Here is a 17,280-nt window from a genome sequence, read left to right on the forward strand (position 1 = left end):
AAGCTGCGCTCACACGAGCTTTAGAATTATCCAAAGAGAAGAAGGTTAATATTTGCACTGTTTCAAAGTACGTTTTTAGAATGGTGCGCGCCATTTGAAAAGAACAAAGTTTATTAACAGCAGAAGGAAGACAGATTAAATATGATACTCCAATTGTTGGGAGCTGTGCCATTGCTAGAAAAGTTGCCATCGTGCATTGCAAAGGGCGTCGAAAGGGAGCAGCGATCGGGAAATTGGAACTAAATTGGCAGATCGCAGATTATACTGCTAGACAAGCAGTGTCACGGCCCCCCTGCCCTGCCTGGCCTCGCTGGCTTTTCTGTTGTTCCGTGGCGGTCCTTCTCCCACCCTTTCTAACTGCTTTCCCCTCCCTCCCCCAGCCAGCCATCCCCTCTTTCTTTTCTCTCTTCCTGGGTGTTTTTTTCTTTCTGCGTATCTCTCTCCAGCGGCCCAGCGCCGTTGGTTTGGTTTGGTTTTTTCCGCTCCGGCGCCGTCCCGCTCTCTGTGCCTCTTTCCCCTGGCTGTCATTCTGTGGTGCTCCTCGTGTCTGTGTTCTTGCAATTCCTCTGTCTCTGTCCTGCAGCCCATGCTATTGTCCTGCTCCCTGTCGTCGTTTCTCTCCCTGCATTCTGCCCCCGTCCTTTTTTCCCTTCCTCGCTCCATCTCTCGGTCCTGCTCCCTGCCCGCCCCCGTTCCTGTTTCTCTGCCCTTCTCCTGGTCTTTCCCCTCGTTTCTCTGTCCCGTTGCCTCTTTGTTTTTGTTTCCGTGACGGTCTGCCCCGCTCCCTGTCCCGCGGCCCGGCGCCCGTTTCTCCTTGGTCTGTCTCTCCCGCTGCCCGTTCTAGGAGTTTTCCCCACCGTCTCTGTCCTGCTGCTTGTCTCTGATCTTGGCCTCTCCTTCCCTTTGCCCTGCCTCCCTGTCCCTTTTGCCTCTCTCTCTGTGTCGCCTTGTCTTGCTCGCTGTCCCTGTCTTTCTCTGACAAGCTGACCTGCTCCTTGCCCTCCTTTTTCGTGGAATCACAGGCTCATTCTGCTTGGAAAAGACACGTGCAATTTTGTAATCTCTCGACTGTTTAGAGAAACTGCCTGGAAGAGATCATTCCTTTTCTTGTTTTCTTTTCTTTTTTTTTTTTTTTTTTTCTTTTCTGTTCGTTTGTTTGCAGCGAGGCAGCTCATGAGGACAGGTGAGCTGCTGGACTCTTGAACAAAAACGTTGAGGGCGAGGAAGGGAATCCTGGCTACGCTTAGGCTAGGGGAAATGTACGTCGGTATGCGTGTCTGTCATCTGCGCGGCTCTGGGAAAGCGCGTTCCAGGGCAGCTGAAGCTGCCCGCGGGTCAAGAAGAAGGGCCGGGGGTCTGAAAAGAAGCGGGCGCGCTGCGGCGGCGCGGGGGGCGCGGCGCGCCCGCGCTCGGTGCTGCCGTCTGGTGGCCACGGGCCGGTACTGCAGCTGGGAAGCGGCGCCCTGTGCCCGTGCCGGGGCGGGGCCGAGGGGGGCGCTGCCGCTGCGGGCGGGGCCGTGGCCGTCAGAAAGCGGGGGGCAGCGGTCGGACCGGCCGCCGGGAAAAAAAAAGAGGCCCCCGGCTCTCGTGGGGCAGCCCCGCTGCGAGGGGGCACGGGCGAGGCGGCAGCAGGAGGCGGCAGTCTTCTCGGTCCCGGGCAGAGGGGGGAGAAACCTGCCGGCCGGCGCTCCTTAGGGTTGAGCGTTTCTCTTGTCTTTGTTCACAGTGAATTTATGGGCACACTGGAAATAGCCTTGAATGTTTAAACGTAGAACTGAATTTTTAGTGAGAAGTGGCATGGGTATAGTTAATTTTGGAGCACCTGGGTGCCAGTTGAAATGTAAGGAATGAAACGGGATGGAAACTAGTAATCGAACCTGGGGTTTACTTGTGGGTTTTTTTCCTTGTTAATATGTCGATGGCATGTTGTCCTGCGGCTCGATCCCCGTTCTGTTTAGTGGAGTCTTCAATTGAGGACATTCAGGTAAAAAAATGTGTCCTTCCAGAAAAGGACTAATCGTTTGTAGGGCTGAGAGAGGCTTTTAAGTACGTGATCCGAATTGAAGCTGAATACTACTTTACGATGCTGCTGTTGGTCTTCGCTTTCGCTTGTTTCCCCACCGCTCCCTAATGTTTGGGAGCTCCAAGTCGGATTTTATTTTTTTCAATGACTAAGACGTGTTTTTCCCCCAGGAGGGGCTGAGCTTCAAAATGAATGTGTTTGCTCACAAATGTGCGAGTCCGTTGGTGTAAGACAAACAGAAACCCACCGTAGTCAAGTTCGAAGCGTGTGTCTGGGAGATGGATGGTTTAATTTTACGAGTCCACACCTATGCAATTTTAGTGCCGGAGGAAAATGAAAGCTAAGGGCTTTTTGTGGTGTGGGTAGGCATCCGCACACCTTTTTAGGATAAGCGAATGACCGCGGTTTGTTCTTTACTTTTCAGTTTCCATCTTTGAAGCTGCACGGCCAAATGCGCTCGGGGTCTCCGCAGGGCGGCGAGCAGGCGAGTGAGGATGCAGAGCGGGCCAATCAGACGGCGCGAGCAAGGTTGAGGGGCGGAGCGCTGATAGGCGGAGAGAATGGCGATTGACGTGCGTAGGCAGCCAATGAGGTTGGTGAGGGGGCGGTGCTTGTGAAGTCCCTACTGCGCATGCCCAAATGGGCGCAGTCCTCAGTCAGGTCCGGCGCCGGCGCGGGCTTGTGGGGGCGGAGCGCGGGAAGGAGCATCCAATAGGAGGACAGCGCGGTGGGGTGGAAAGCAGCCAATGAGAGCGCGCCGACTCAATCCAGTTGGAATAGCTAGCTCCCTGGCAAGCGTGTCCGTGGTGTCTCGGGGGGGTACCGGGAATGAACGGGACGGGCGTCGGGGCGAGGGCCGGGAGGCTGCGGAGCTCTCGCTGCGGCCGGCTCCCGGGGATCTGGAGGCAGCCGGTTCAGGGCAGGGCAGTCCTTGGTGAGGTCCCCGGAGCCGGCAGAGGGGCGTGAGGTGACAGGCGGGAACCTCCCGCCGGGTGTCGGTGCCCGCTGAGCGCGGCGGGACGGTGGGAGGGAGCGAGGGGAAGGGAGCGGCGAAATAGGCGGCAGGTGAGTGCGGGCGTGGCGAGGGTGACCGTGACGTTGGAACAGGAGGAACGGGATGGGCCAGTGCGGTGGGGAGGTGTTTAGTTAGGTTTCCCCCTCCTGCCCTCATGGCCGAGCTCGCGAAGCTGATGAGAGGCGTGTGACTCTTAGGGCAGGCGTGTGACTCTTAGGGCAGGCGTGTGACTCTTAGGGCAGGCGTGTGACTCTTAGGGCAGGTGGGCTAAAGGTCTGTGGCCTGGAGCCGTGTCTCCGGTGCAGCGCCCATTCCCGGTATTGCAGTCTCTCCGGGAGCGGCGCAGCCCCCTTTTGTCAGGGGGATGTTTAAAAACAGAGCTAAGGTGCGGTTGCAGGCTCGGCGGCGTGGCGAGTGGGGTGCCGCTTTGGCGGAAGTGCGGGAGCTCAGGGCGAGGCCCGGCGGGTTCTGTGTCTGTACGTGCGATTGGGTGTGTCCACCCACGCCAGGCTCAGGGTCCTTCCCGGCCCGAGCGCCCTCCCCGTGGAGAGGAGCCCCGTGGAGCCGTGGCACCCACGCGCTCAGCTTCCCCTTTCTGGACAACGTGGCACAAGAGAAAGAAAAAGAAAACGCACACACAAAAAGACAGCGCAAGACCTCGCGCCCAATATGCACGTGGCTTTGCGCTTCGGGCGGGGAGGCGATGGGCGGAGGGAATGGCAATTCAAGTGCAGCGCGGGCCGATCGCTTGCTTGCGTGCTGCCGCGGGCCGGGGACAGCTGGGGTCGGGACTCAGAGGCACTGCCTCCGGGTGCCGTCGGCCAGCAGAGCAAGCCGGGCGCGTTAGCCTTCCGGCACCGGGCTGGCGGGCGGCGGTGTTCGTTTTCGGGACTTGCGGCCGTCCCTGCGACAGGGAGGCTTTCCTGCCGCGGCTCTCTGGTTTTTTTGTTTTGGTTTGGTTTGGGTTTTTTTGCGGGATTCCCGCGGGACGCGGCACGCCTGCTCGCCTGGGGCTGCCGCGGCGCGCCTCAGTGCTGCCGTCGTGTGGCGAAACTCGGGTACTGCAGCGCACGGCCAGCAAGCGCTGCCGCTGGGCGATGGCGCAGGCGCCCGTGCCAAAGGAAATGCCAAAGGAAAATGAAGGAGAAGGGTTTTTTCTGGTGTAGGTAACCATCCGCACGCCTTTTTAGTATAAAGTGAATGACCGCGGTTGGTTCTTTACTTTTTAGTGTCACTCTCTGGAGCTGCACGCTTTCAGCTTTACTGACTGAGCCAGACGCGTAGCAGCAGCAGCAGCAGCAGCAGCAGCAGCAGCGTCGTGAGGGCCGGAGCTGTGGCGGCGGATCCGTGAGCACAGATCCCGCTGGCGGCGCGAGCCCGTCCCGCGGCCTCGCTGGGGTTGTCTCCTGCGGCGGTGCCGGAGGGAAGGGGCGAGACGCTTTGTAGCGTCAGCGAGAGCGTTTCCTTGTCCGCTGAGCGTGTCCCAAATGGTGTCAGTTTGTCTTAATGTTGTCTCGAATTGCTCAAATCGCTCTGGCTTTTAAAAGATGCCTTGTGTTTCAAGGTGGCCCATTTCCCCCAAATCCTCCGTTAGCTCAGCTGCTCTCCTATCCCTTATTCCGACTGAATTCCTCTGCTTTCTTCTGCGTTATTTTTTTTCAGACGCTGAACTCTAATTTGGAATTTTTGTTTTTCAGAGGGGGAGCTGTGAACGCCTGATGCCCCCTTCTGGGGCTGCGCACACAGAGCATGAACCGCCACAGCAGCTGAGAAACACGCCGAACAGCCTGAGTCTGCATGTGCAATGGGGAAAATAATAAGAAAAAGAACAATTTTAGGCCCTGGGGAAAGCGAACTCTCCCTGGATGCGCGCAGCTGGAAAGCAAAATGAACCATATTTTCGTGCGTTAAACCAAAAGCATGTTGTGAAAAAGTGCCAAAACCTCTCAAAATTAGGCATTTTTGAAAAGTTTAAGAAAAAAAAAAATAACCTGTCTTATGGACAGGCACACTGCCCCCCTTTTGGGGCAAATACGGAGTGAAACGCCAGCAGTTGCAGGGGCATTGCTGGGGATGATCCGGTGTGGAGTCTCTGTCGTGGGTCGGTTCTTCAGAGCGAATTCTCCTTTGCGGGTTGTCCCAGGTGAGTCGTCTGCTGTGGGTGGTCCCGGGTGGACCCCCCAGGTGCAGGTCACCCCCACACACGTCCCGTGCCCCCCCCGCCCCGTGCACCTTTCTACTTGCACTGCCTCCCGCGTGTCTCTGCCCCTCCCCAAACGATTTCTCTCCAAACGTGCCCCGCGGGCATTTTTTCCCCCGTGAGACGTGTCCCCGCTCCCTCCTCTCTCCTCTCCGGCCCCCCCGTTCCACACTGCCCCCCCCGTCGCCCCTTTGCTCGCGGACCCCCGGGGCGCCTGCGCTGCCCCAAAGCGCCCCTTGTCTCCCCCCGTAGCTCTGTCCTCCCCACCCACTCGCTGCTCTGCAGCCCAGCCCCATGGCAGTTGTTTTCCCTGGGAAGCTATATTTCTATTTCTAGTCGTATATATTTATGCATGTATATATATACCCACATATGAAATTATTTTTAAGTTTCTATAGATGATATATAGAGAGATACCTATATGTATATTTTATATATGTGTGTGTATATATATATGTATATGCAGATGGAGCATCCGAGGGCTCTAACGGACCGAGAAAGAACTAGAAATGGAAACAGAAATGAAATAGAAGGGAAAGCCGCGCCGGCTATCCAAATCGCCTGGAGGTTCCAGCGAGTGGGTGGAGAGAACGCGAAGGGCGGTGCAGAGCGGGCCAATCAGGACGCGCGAGAAAGCTGGAGGGGTTCGTGGGGGCGGAACACGGGGAGGAGCAGCCAATGGGACGGCGCGGTGGCGTGGAAAGCAGCCAATCAGAAAAAATGCCGAAAAGGAGCCCGCTAGGGTGTATTTTAGCTCACCGGGAGGATTGGGGGGCCACCTGGGGATAACGTGAATAGAGAAACCTCGATGACATGTAATGGTCAGTGGCAGAAGTTGATTGACGGGAACCTGAGGAATCCAGCCGAGCAGATCCACCGGTCCTAGTAAAGCCAGGGAAACACAGAAAAGGAACGGAGTTTTTAATTGATACTGGAGTATCTTGTTCTATTTTGAACCAGGAAACGATACCCTCAGATAAAGATTTTGTAACTGTAGTGGGAGCTACTGGCCAACAAGAGAAAGCTTTATTTTTACGGCCAATCAAATATAAGTTAGGAAAACCAATCGGAATGTATAAGTTCTTATATACGCCTAGGTCTCCAAAACTGTTACTAAGACGAGACCTATGAAAACAATTGAAAGCAATCATAACATTCAAACGGGGGAAAGTGAGATTCAAGATAAAAGAGCTGAGTTTTTAATTGGCAATGATTCAAACTGACAAGCAAAGCCAAATAGCTCGGGAAATATTGGATCGAGTATTTGCAGGGGTATGGGCTTCGGCAGTTCCCGGTAAATCAAAGAATGCAGAACCAGTGAAAATCAATTTGAAAGCTGGAGCTGGACCGGTCAGAACTAGACAATATCCTCTGAAATTAGAGGATAGAGAAGGGGTAAAAGAAATGACCGGTAACTTTTTGCAGTTTAGGCTGCTGATAGAATGTGAGTCAGAAGCGAACACTTCAATCCGGCCTGTAAAGAAACCAGACAGTAGAAGCTATAGGTTAGTGCAAGATTGGAGAGCAATAAACAAAATTACTGCAGATTTACACCCGGTAGTAGCTAACCCTTACACATTGTTAGATAAATGGCGAGATAATCACAAATGGTCTACTGTGTTGGATTTCAAAGATGCCTTTTTCTGTCTTGCATTAGCCAAAGAGAGTCAGAAGCTTTTTGCTTTTGAGTGGGAAAATCCCTTTAGTGGGAGAAAGACCCAATTAGCCTGGGTCGTGTCACCCCGGGGATTCAGGAGCAGCCCTGTGATTTTCGGAAACCAGTTAGCATGAGAACGTGACGCCTGGGAAGCTCTTCCGGGCAATGGGACTTTGTTGTCTCCTTATAGGCACAAAACCCAAAGAGGGTTGTGTGCAATGGACTGTAAGCTGACTGATTTTCTGCGATTAAGTGAGCATGGGGTTTCCCAACAGAAGGCCCGGCCGATGCGGCACCGAGTGACTTATCTGGCATTGGAGATCTCCGGAGGACGGCGAGAGCTGGGGACAGAGCGGAAAGAACCTGTTTGCCGGACGCCGGAACCGGCGACGGTAAAAGGGCTGCGGACGTTTCTTGAAAGGACAGGTTGGTGCGGGCTTTGGATTTATAATGATGGACTCTCAGTAAAGCCTTTGTACGAACTGTTAAAAGAAAACAGCTCCGAGTTGAATTGGACGGGAGAAGCCGGGAGGGCTTTTTCGCAACTGAAAAAGGAACTGGCGAGGGCTCCGGCCCTGGTCCTCCCAGGTGTCACCAAACCGTTTTGGTTGTACTCACACGAAAGGCAAAGTATTGCTTTGGGTGTTCCGGCACAGCAGTTAAGATCTCCTAAGCGAGCCGTGGTCTGCTTCCCTAAGCAACCAGACGAAGTGAGCAAAGGCCGGCCTGGCTGTCTTTGAGCCGTGGCAGCTGTCGCGCTCGATGTGCGGGAAGCTCGTAAGCTCACTGTGGGACAGCAAATGACTGTATTAGCGTCCCCTGAAATACCAGGCCGTGTGGGTGGAACAAGATGATGGAAATATTGCTACTACTGACATTGTCAATCCAGCTTCTCTCCTCAGTGGATCTGTTTCGGAGCCTGTGGTGTCCGATTGCTCGGAAACAACAGAAGCTGTTTACTCCAGCGGACCGGATCTAAAGGACCAGCCAGCCACTGGAGGATGCTGAAGGCTCCTGGTTCACCGTCGGAAGCAGCTCTGCGTAAAGCAAGGAGTACGTCAAGCCGGGTATGCGGTGACAACTACCCACAAGGTAATCGAAACTAAACCTTTACCTGCAGAGACCTCTGCCCAGAAAGCTGCGCTCACACGAGCTTTAGAATTATCCAAAGAGAAGAAGGTTAATATTTGCACTGTTTCAAAGTACGTTTTTAGAATGGTGCGCGCCATTTGAAAAGAACAAAGTTTATTAACAGCAGAAGGAAGACAGATTAAATATGATACTCCAATTGTTGGGAGCTGTGCCGTTGCTAGAAAAGTTGCCATCGTGCGTTGCAAAGGGCGTCGAAAGGGAGCAGCGATCGGGAAATTGGAACTAAATTGGCAGATCGCAGATTATACTGCTAGACAAGCAGTGTCACGGCCCCCCTGCCCTGCCTGGCCTCGCTGGCTTTTCTGTTGTTCCGTCGCGGTCCTTCTCCCACCCTTTCTAACTGCTTTCCCCTCCCTCCCCCAGCCAGCCATCCCCTCTTTCTTTTCTCTCTTCCTGGGTGTTTTTTTCTTTCTGCGTATCTCTCTCCAGCGGCCCAGCGCCGTTGGTTTGGTTTGGTTTTTTCCGCTCCGGCGCCGTCCCGCTCTCTGTGCCTCTTTCCCCTGGCTGTCATTCTGTGGTGCTCCTCGTGTCTGTGTTCTTGCAATTCCTCCGTCTCTGTCCTGCAGCCCATGCTATTGTCCTGCTCCCTGTCGTCGTTTCTCTCCCTGCATTCTGCCCCCGTCCTTTTTTCCCTTCCTCGCTCCATCTCTCGGTCCTGCTCCCTGCCCGCCCCCGTTCCTGTTTCTCTGCCCTTCTCCTGGTCTTTCCCCTCGTTTCTCTGTCCCGTTGCCTCTTTGTTTTTGTTTCCGTGACGGTCTGCCCCGCTCCCTGTCCCGCGGCCCGGCGCCCGTTTCTCCTTGGTCTGTCTCTCCCGCTGCCCGTTCTAGGAGTTTTCCCCACCGTCTCTGTCCTGCTGCTTGTCTCTGATCTTGGCCTCTCCTTCCCTTTGCCCTGCCTCCCTGTCCCTTTTGCCTCTCTCTCTGTGTCGCCTTGTCTTGCTCGCTGTCCCTGTCTTTCTCTGACAAGCTGACCTGCTCCTTGCCCTCCTTTTTCATGGAATCACAGGCTCATTCTGCTTGGAAAAGACACGTGCAATTTTATAATCTCTCGACTGTTTAGAGAAACTGCCTGGAAGAGATCATTCCTTTTCTTGTTTTCTTTTCTTTTTTTTTTTTTTCTTTTCTGCAGCGCACGGCCAACAAGCGCTGCCGCTGGGCGATCCCTTATTCTGACTAATTCCTCTGCTTCTTTCTGTGGTATTTTCTTAAGATGCTGAACTCTAATTTTGAATTTTTGTTTTTCATAGGGGGAGCTATGAACACCTAATGGTCAGCAGATCCCGCAGCCCAGGCGGGGAACAGAACGTGGGGGAGCAGAGCCCAAGCGGGAGACGTGGCAACATCTTCCCTCCCCACCGTGCCATGGGGCAGCTGCCGGCCTGTGGGATGGGGGCTGCGACTGTTTGGGGCACTGCCCCCTGTTTTGAAGAGTTGTGGTATGTACATATGTAAATGGCATTATCCGAGCAAGGAGCTGCCTGTGGGGTCTATTTCCCTTTTCTACCTTTTTTTGGAGAGAAAAGAAGGGGGGATTTGGGGGGGTGATGATGATGTTACTGGGGGGTGTGCTGATGGTACTGGAGGAGCAGGCCAGTGAGAGATGGGGGGGTTACAGCCCCAAAATGCCTGAAGGATCATGGGTGGGGTGTTTAGTGGTACTGTGGGGAAGAGAAATTTCTCCCTGTCCTCTGCAGGGAAAACAAAATAAAACAATCCTACATCAAAGCTGTCCTGGAGAAGTACTTGCTGTTTGTCATTCAGGTTCTAGAACTGCCGGATGTCCTGTTAAAGGTTGTGGTGGTGCAGGTCAGGGATCCCCAGGCTGTGCCGAGACCACAGCACGGCTGCTGGTGGAACAAAAGTCAAGGAGAACTTCTCAGAGGTAAGAACCTTTCGATTTGCTCTCCTCAGGACACATCCATTTGCCTCTGGGCCTCTCACAGGCTTACTCGCCACCTTGTTCCCTCAGAAACCCGTTTCCTTCCAGTTCCTCTGTGATTGCCCCGCCTGCCTTTGCATGCCCACAGGCTCTTTGGTGGCATCAAGGTGCCCGTTTGACCTTTGGCTTCATTAAATTCCCCTCTTTTTCTCTCTTCCCCTCAAAACTTCCCCATTTGCTTTTGGCACATCCCAGAGGCCTCATTTTTCCCTCTTGTACCCTCTCAAGACCGCTCTGTTTGCCCCTCCGCTCCCTTTAGAACTCCTCTGATTTCCACCTGCTCCTCTCAGGACAGCTGAGCTTGTCTTTTGGTTACCTGAGAGCCCCCATTTACCTTCCTTGTAGCCGCCCCCCGTGTTCTTGTTGCCTGGGGACCTGTTTGTGTATTTTGCAGCCCAGAGGCCTCTGTTTGCCTTTCTTCTGAGCCAGAGCCCTTCACGTGGCCTCCAGTTGCTGAGGGACCTCTCCTTTGGGCAGCGTGCCCTGGAGCCATCGCAGGCACCCCCATCAGCTCCCCACATCCCTCCGTACCCTTCGTGTGCCCCTTGTCCCCTCATGTCTCCTCCATTGTCCTTCCAGGCACCAGAATCAATGTGTGTGGCAAGTGGCCTCGTCAAACCACGTCCCTTCCAAGTGCCTCTGTCCCCCACATGGTCCTCTCGGGAGGAGGGCTTTAGTATCGCTCTCTGTGGACTCGTTCCTCTTTCTTTAGACCTCTCCCGAAGGGTTTTGTCATTTATTTTCGTTTGAGATGCTTAAGTGTTACTTAAGGTGCTTGGTACTGTTTCTGCCATGTGGGGTTTGTTGTTGTTTCCAGCCTATCCTGGTGTTTTCTGTCCTTTTGGATTTATTTATTACTGTTGTGAGAGTCAGAGAGAAAACGAGGAGTCTCTGAGACTTAAAACTATTGTTGATCTGCAGTGTTTTAGAGAAGGATTCTTACAGGATGTATTTCTCCCCAGAATGCAGCGCTGGTACAAGTTCACCAGCACACGTATGTCCAGCAGGTCTGTCGGGCTGTGCAGGCGGTGAATGGACACGCTGGCAGCGGCTGCTGAACCAGCCGGGGTTTGTTTGACTGTGTCCAGCCTCGTACGTGTGGTTTGTTTTCACTTGCGGGTTGAAACAGCCGTTTCCTTAATTAAAAATACCCCAACATGGCCCCCGGCTGTTTATAAATGGAGGTATTAAAAAACCTCCCAGGTAGTAATGATTCCCAACATAACATTAAAAGATTTAGATGCAAAATAAAATTAGAAAACAGTGAGTCATGACTGTCTATATTTAAACACAGCTTTTTTAGGAGGTGTGTGAAAACATCACAGGTATTAATTACCTCTAAGTAGAGTCAAAATAAAAAGACAGCAAACTACATCTGATTAACAACAGTTAATTTAAATTTTTCACTGTGATATCCAGTCTGGGCTTCTCCTGCAGGGGCGTGTCCTCGAGAGGTCACGCCCCCAACTCCATCCCCTTTAAAGCTCCGCCCCTGCCAGTGTGTGCCCTCCCCAAGGGGCGTGTCCCATGCAGGCCCCTCCCCTTTCACCACATCGCCCGAGGAGCATGACGCACTGAGGCCACGCCCCCTCAGAGCATGTACTTTAAAGGCTCCACCCCCTCCAAAGCTCCTCCCTTGCTAAGCCACGCCCCCTTGGGGCACATCCCCTGCTGACCCCACCCCCGAGTGGGCTGTCCAAGGGGTGACGCCTGCACAGGCTCCACCCCCGGGCTCCTCCCACAGGGCGTGACACACGGAGGCTCCACCCCCTTCCCCAGGTGGGGCTCCCCGTGGGCACGTCCTCTCATAGTCCCCGCCCCTCCGCACTGACCCCACCTCCTGCATGCGGTGCCACCCCCAGCTGTCTCCCCATCCTGTGCCCCCCCATCTGTGCCCCATAAGTAACCCCATAGCAGCCCCACAGATACCGCTATAGCAGCCCTGTACCTGCCCCTAAGTGCTCCAGACACGCCTCTGAAGAGCCCCTATAGCAGCCCCACAAGTGCCCCACAGGTACCGCCACAGCCGCCTCATCCCGCCCCGCGGCCGCTGCTGCGGGACCGCCGGAGCCCCCGGCCCCACACCCGCCCCGCTGGCTGCGGCCGGAGGAGCCGCCGCTTTTCCCCCCCACACATCCCAGATCGCCGTTGCTGCTGCGGCCGGAGGAGCCGCCGCTTTTCGCCCCCCCACATCCCCCGATCGCCGTTGCTGCTGCGGCCGGAGGAGCCGCCGCTTTTCGCCCCCCCACATCCCCCGATCGCCGTTGCTGCTGCGGCCGGAGGAGCCGCCGCTTTTCGCCCCCCCACATCCCCCGATCGCCGTTGCTGCTGCGGCCGGAGGAGCCGCCGCTTTTCGCCCCCCCACATCCCCCGATCGCCGTTGCTGCTGCGGCCGGAGGAGCCGCCGCTTTTCGCCCCCCCCCCACATCCCCCCGATCGCCATTGCTGCTGCTGCCGCCGCTGCCTCAGGAGCTACCGCTTTTCCGCCCAGCCCCGACTCCCCCCCCCGCCTAAATCGCCGCCGCCGGACGAGCAACCGCTTCCTGCTTCTTCCGCCATCTTGTCTCCCCCCTCCTTTTCGCCGCCGCTATTTTATAGTGAGGTAGGAGGGGGCGCCCGCTGATTGGCTGCCGGCGCCCGGCGCGAAAGCCGCCCATTGGCTCATCCCCGCGCGGGCTTCTCTGAGGGGGTGGGAGAAAGGTGCTGATTGGTGATCGTATCGCTGGTCACTGCCTTCCCGCCGAGGTTCGCCCAGCCCGTGCCAGGCGCTGATTCGCTAGTGCCTCTGAGGTAAAAAAGGCGCTGATTGGTCGCCGTCTTCCCGTCGACGTTCTTCCACAGTAACGAGGCGCTGATTGGCCAGCGCGGCTGAGGCGGGCGTCTCGTCCATTGGCTGGAGGGCGGGCGGAGGGCGGGACCGGGCGGGACAGCGAGGTCATAAAGGACGTGGCGGCGGCGGCCGCGCGTGCTTCTCGGGGCTGCCGAACCGGCTGATCCGCGCCCCCCCCCCCCCCCCCCCCCCCCGCCTCCCCCGCGGGACCCGAGGGACCGAGAGCAGCGGGAGCGGCGGCTGGAACCGATTAACGGGCGGGTCAGGGCGTCAATTATCGTGCGGGTGTTAATTGGGGCTCGGCGGGGTGACGAGTGCCCGGCGGGCTTGGGTGTATTTGGGGCTTTGATCGAAACTGGGGGTTTAAAAACCGCGGGTTTGTGGCTGTTGGGGTGGGGGCTGAGGCTCCCGCAGCCGCTTTAACTGTTCGAATCGTTGTGTTCAAAGCGGGAGGAGCCGGTTTGGGGCTTTTCTGGGGAGTCCGGGGAGGTTTGGGTCTAGTTCGGCTTCTAGAAGTTTTTTTTTACATATTTTAGGGGGGTTTTGGGTGCCGATTTGTGCTAAAAGGCACCTTTAAAATCTCTTTATTGTCATTTTATCAGGAGAATTAATGTTTAAAGCTCGGGGGGAGGTTTGGGGCTTTTTCCCAGGAGTTTGAGTCCAGATTAGGGGTTTTTTTTTTAATGTTATTTTTTTTAATATGTTTAAAGGTTTATTTGAGGTTTTATTTGGAACATTTTGGGCGGGTTTGAGGCTCCTAAAATTTAATTGTTCGATTTATTAAAGTTAATGTCGAAATTATTGTATTTAAAGTCGGGAGGGGCCATTTGGGTCGAAATCGCATTTTAAACGTATTTAAAGTTGCGGATCCCACTTTGGGGCTGATTCGTGACTTTAAAGCTTTTAAAACTGTTTATTTGAACCAGTTTATGGAGCAGTTCAAACCGGGGATTCGGGTTTTCCGGGTTTGGAGCCGAATTGGGGTTTTTACCAACCGGCCGATTTATTTGGGCTCTTGCACTTCAATGGGTTTTGCGGTTTTATTTCACCGGGTTTGGGCGGTTCGAGGCTCCTGGAGCCGCTGAATTGTTTTAATTATTTAAAGCTGCGAGGAGCCGTTTTGGGGCTGTTTGGGTCTAAATCGGCTTTTTAAAGGTTTATTTAACGCTTCTAAAGCTCGAGGGGCAGATTTGGGGCTTTAAAGCTTTTAGAATCTATTTACTGATAACGAATTTATTCAGTAGGTTAATATTTAAAGCGCAGGGGGAGATTTGGGGCTGTTTCCCAGGATTACGAGTCCAAATTCGGCTTTTTATTTTATCTGCTTATTAATTTAAATTATTATATTTAAACGGGGCTTTATGAGGTTTTTTTTTAATTGAGGTTTTTAGGGTTTTTTTTAGCTTTTTGGGCGGTTGTGAGGCTCCTAAAGCCGCTTAATTGTTGAAATAATTTAAATGTTTAACTAATTGTGTAAATCATTGTATTTAAAGTCGGGAGGGGCATTTTGTTGCTTTTTGAGGCGATTTGGGGGCTGAATTCACTTTACCGAACATATCTAAAGTTCGGGGTCCCAGATCTGGTGCTTTTAAAATCTATTTATCGATAATTTACTAAATTAATATTTAAGCGGGAACAAACTCGGCTTTTTTAACCCGCCGCCATTTTGTCTCCCCCCTCACCCTGAGCGGGGCGAGGAGACGCCCGCTGATTGGCCGGTGCCGTCTGGTGGGGAAGCCTCCCATTGGCTCAGCCCCGCGCAGCTGTCTCCCAGGGGAGGAAGGCGCTGATTGGTCGTCGCCTCCCTAAACCCGCTTAATTCTTTAAATTGTATTATTTAAGTATTACTATATTATTTAATATGGTAATATATGAAATTAAAAAATATAGATCTATAAAATTAACATATTAGTGTATTAACAATATAATATAAATTATATAATAATATGATGAATAATAAAAATGTATCTTGTATTATATACTAACCATCAATTACTATTATTAATTAATATATAATAACATAATATAATAATGTGATGTATAATGTATTATAACAATATTTATGATATGTTAATATTCATTAATATTAATATCTGTATTGATATAGTAATATATAATTACTATATAATATATCTAATACATTAATATAGATCTTATTCTATTATATAAAGCTGGGAGGGACCATATTTGGGTGGGTTTTTGATATTTTTGGGCTGTTTTTAGGATAAGTTGTGCTCCAAGAAGCTTTTAAGATCTTTTTTTTTTTGGCAATCAATTTGCTCACTAAGTTAATAGTTAAGCAGGGCGGGGTTGGGGCTATTTCCCAGGATTTTGAAGCAAATAACGCCTTTTTTTTTTCTTTTTTTTTTTTACAACTGCAGCTCCTGCTCAGAGAACACTGAAGGCAGCCTGGCCACGCCCCCCATCTGCTCCACCCTGGCCACGCCCCCCATCTGCTCCACCCTGGCCACGCCCCCCTCCAGCCGGCCACGCCTCCACTGCCCACTATGGGGGGAGTCACAAGGGTCTATGGGGCGGTTGTGGGGGGTCACAGGGGTGTGGGGTCAATGAGGCTGTTGTGGGGTGAAACACCCCACAAGAGGCTGAACCCCCTGCAGGTGAGTGACCTACACACTGACCCACACCCTGTAGTTCTTCCACTCTGCCCCATAGATTCACAGCACCTCATAGCTCCTCTACTCTGCCCCATAGACCCACAGCACCCCATAGCTCTTCCACTCTCCCCCATAGATCCACACCAGTGCCCCACAGTAACTCATACCTCTCCCACTCTGCCCCATAGACCCACAGTGCTGCCCCACAGCACCCTAGAGCTCCTGCACTCTAACCCATAGACCCACAGCGCCCTGTAGTTCTCCCCCTCTGCCCCATAGATCCACAGCACTGCCCCACAGCACCCCATGGCTCCTGCACTCTGACCCATAGACCCACAGTGCAGCTCCACAGCATCCCGTATCTTGTTCACTCTGCCCCATAGACCCAGAGCATGTCATTGCTCCTCCAGTCTGCCCCATAGATCCACAGTGCTGCCCCACAGCGCCCCATAGCTTCTGCACTCTGCCCCTTAGGCCCACAGTGCTGCCCTGTAGCACCCTTTAGCTGCTGCACCCTGCCCTATACATACATAGCACCTCATGGCTTCTACATTTTCCCCCACAGATCCATGTTTCTGCCCCACAGCACCCCACACCTCTGTCCACATCACCACCCTTTCTGACCACGCTTCCACTGCCCACTGTGGGGGGGGGGCACAAGCGTCTATGGGGTGGGTGTGGGGAGTCATGGGGGCTGTAGGGTCAATGGGGCTGTTGTGGGGCGAAACACCCCAGAAGAGGCTCAACCCCCAGCAGGTGAGTGACCCACACACTGAATCACAGTGACCCATAGCACCCCATAGCCCCTCTACTCTGCCCCATAGGTCAACAGCACCCTGTAGCTGCTCTCACTCTGCCCCATAGATGGACAGCACTGCCACACAGCACCCCATAGAATCTTCACTCTGCCCCATAGATGGACAGCACTGCCTCACAGCACCCCATAGAATCTTCACTCTGCCCCATAGATGGCAAAGCACTGCCCCACAGCACCCCATGGCTCCTGCACTCTGACCCATAGACCCACAGCAGTGCTGCACAGCACCCCATAGCTCATCCACTCTGCCCCATAGATCCACTGCAGTGCCCCGCAGCACCCTGCTTCCTCTGCCCTATACATACATAGCACTGCCCCACAATGTCATGGCTCCTCCACTCTGCCTCGAACATTCACACCAGTGCCCTCAGTAGCTCATACATCTTCCACTCTGCCCCATAGATGCACAGTGCTGCCCCATAACACCCTAGAGCAGCTCCACTCTGGCCTCGAGACCCGCAGTGCTGCCCCACAGCACCCCATACCTCCTCCAATCTGCCCCATAGATCCACAGCACTGCCCTACAGCACCCCATGGCTCCTGCACGCTGCCCCACAGCAGCCCATAGCTCCTCTACTCTGCCCCATAGTCCCACAGCACCCCATAGCCCCACAGCACCCCATAGCTCTTCCTCTCTGCCCCATAGATCCACACCAGTGCCCCACAGTACCTCATACCTCTTCCACTCTGGCCCATAGCCCCACAGTGTTGACCCACAGCACCCTAGACCTCCTCCACTCTGCCCCATAGACCCACAGCACCCTGTAGTTCCCCCCTCTGCCCCATATATCCACAGGACTGCCCCACAGCACCGCATAGCTCTTCTGCTCTGCCCCATAGACCCACAGTGCTGACCCACAACACCCTAGAGCTCCTCCACTCTGCCCCATAGACCCACAGTGCCCTGTATTTCCCCCCCTCCGCACCATGGATCCACAGCACTGCCCCACAGCACCCCATGGCTCCTGCACTCTGACCCATAGACCCACAGTGCTGCTCCACAGCACCCCGTATCTTGTTCACTCTTGCCTCA

The 17,280-nt window shown here is 54.0% G+C and overlaps 1 long non-coding RNA gene across 35 annotated transcripts in view; it reads left to right on the forward strand.

The window, feature by feature from the left end:
* Positions 1 to 11,327, forward strand: part of LOC135991876 (uncharacterized) — a 76,129-nt gene extending 64,802 nt beyond the window's left edge. For 29 of the 35 annotated variants that reach the window (XR_010606645.1, XR_010606646.1, XR_010606647.1 and 26 more), the window contains 6 exons: positions 4,736 to 5,181; positions 5,705 to 5,882; positions 7,171 to 7,321; positions 7,785 to 7,987; positions 9,294 to 9,482; positions 9,808 to 10,938. This is a non-coding gene — a long non-coding RNA (uncharacterized LOC135991876). The other 6 variants (XR_010606633.1, XR_010606634.1, XR_010606635.1 and 3 more) reach the window with 6 other exon arrangements.
* The last annotated feature ends 5,953 nt before the right edge of the window (positions 11,328 to 17,280 follow it).

This window comes from Caloenas nicobarica, chromosome 9 (assembly GCF_036013445.1).
Source record: "Caloenas nicobarica isolate bCalNic1 chromosome 9, bCalNic1.hap1, whole genome shotgun sequence".
In the NCBI taxonomy this organism is placed as follows: Eukaryota; Metazoa; Chordata; class Aves; order Columbiformes; family Columbidae; genus Caloenas; species Caloenas nicobarica.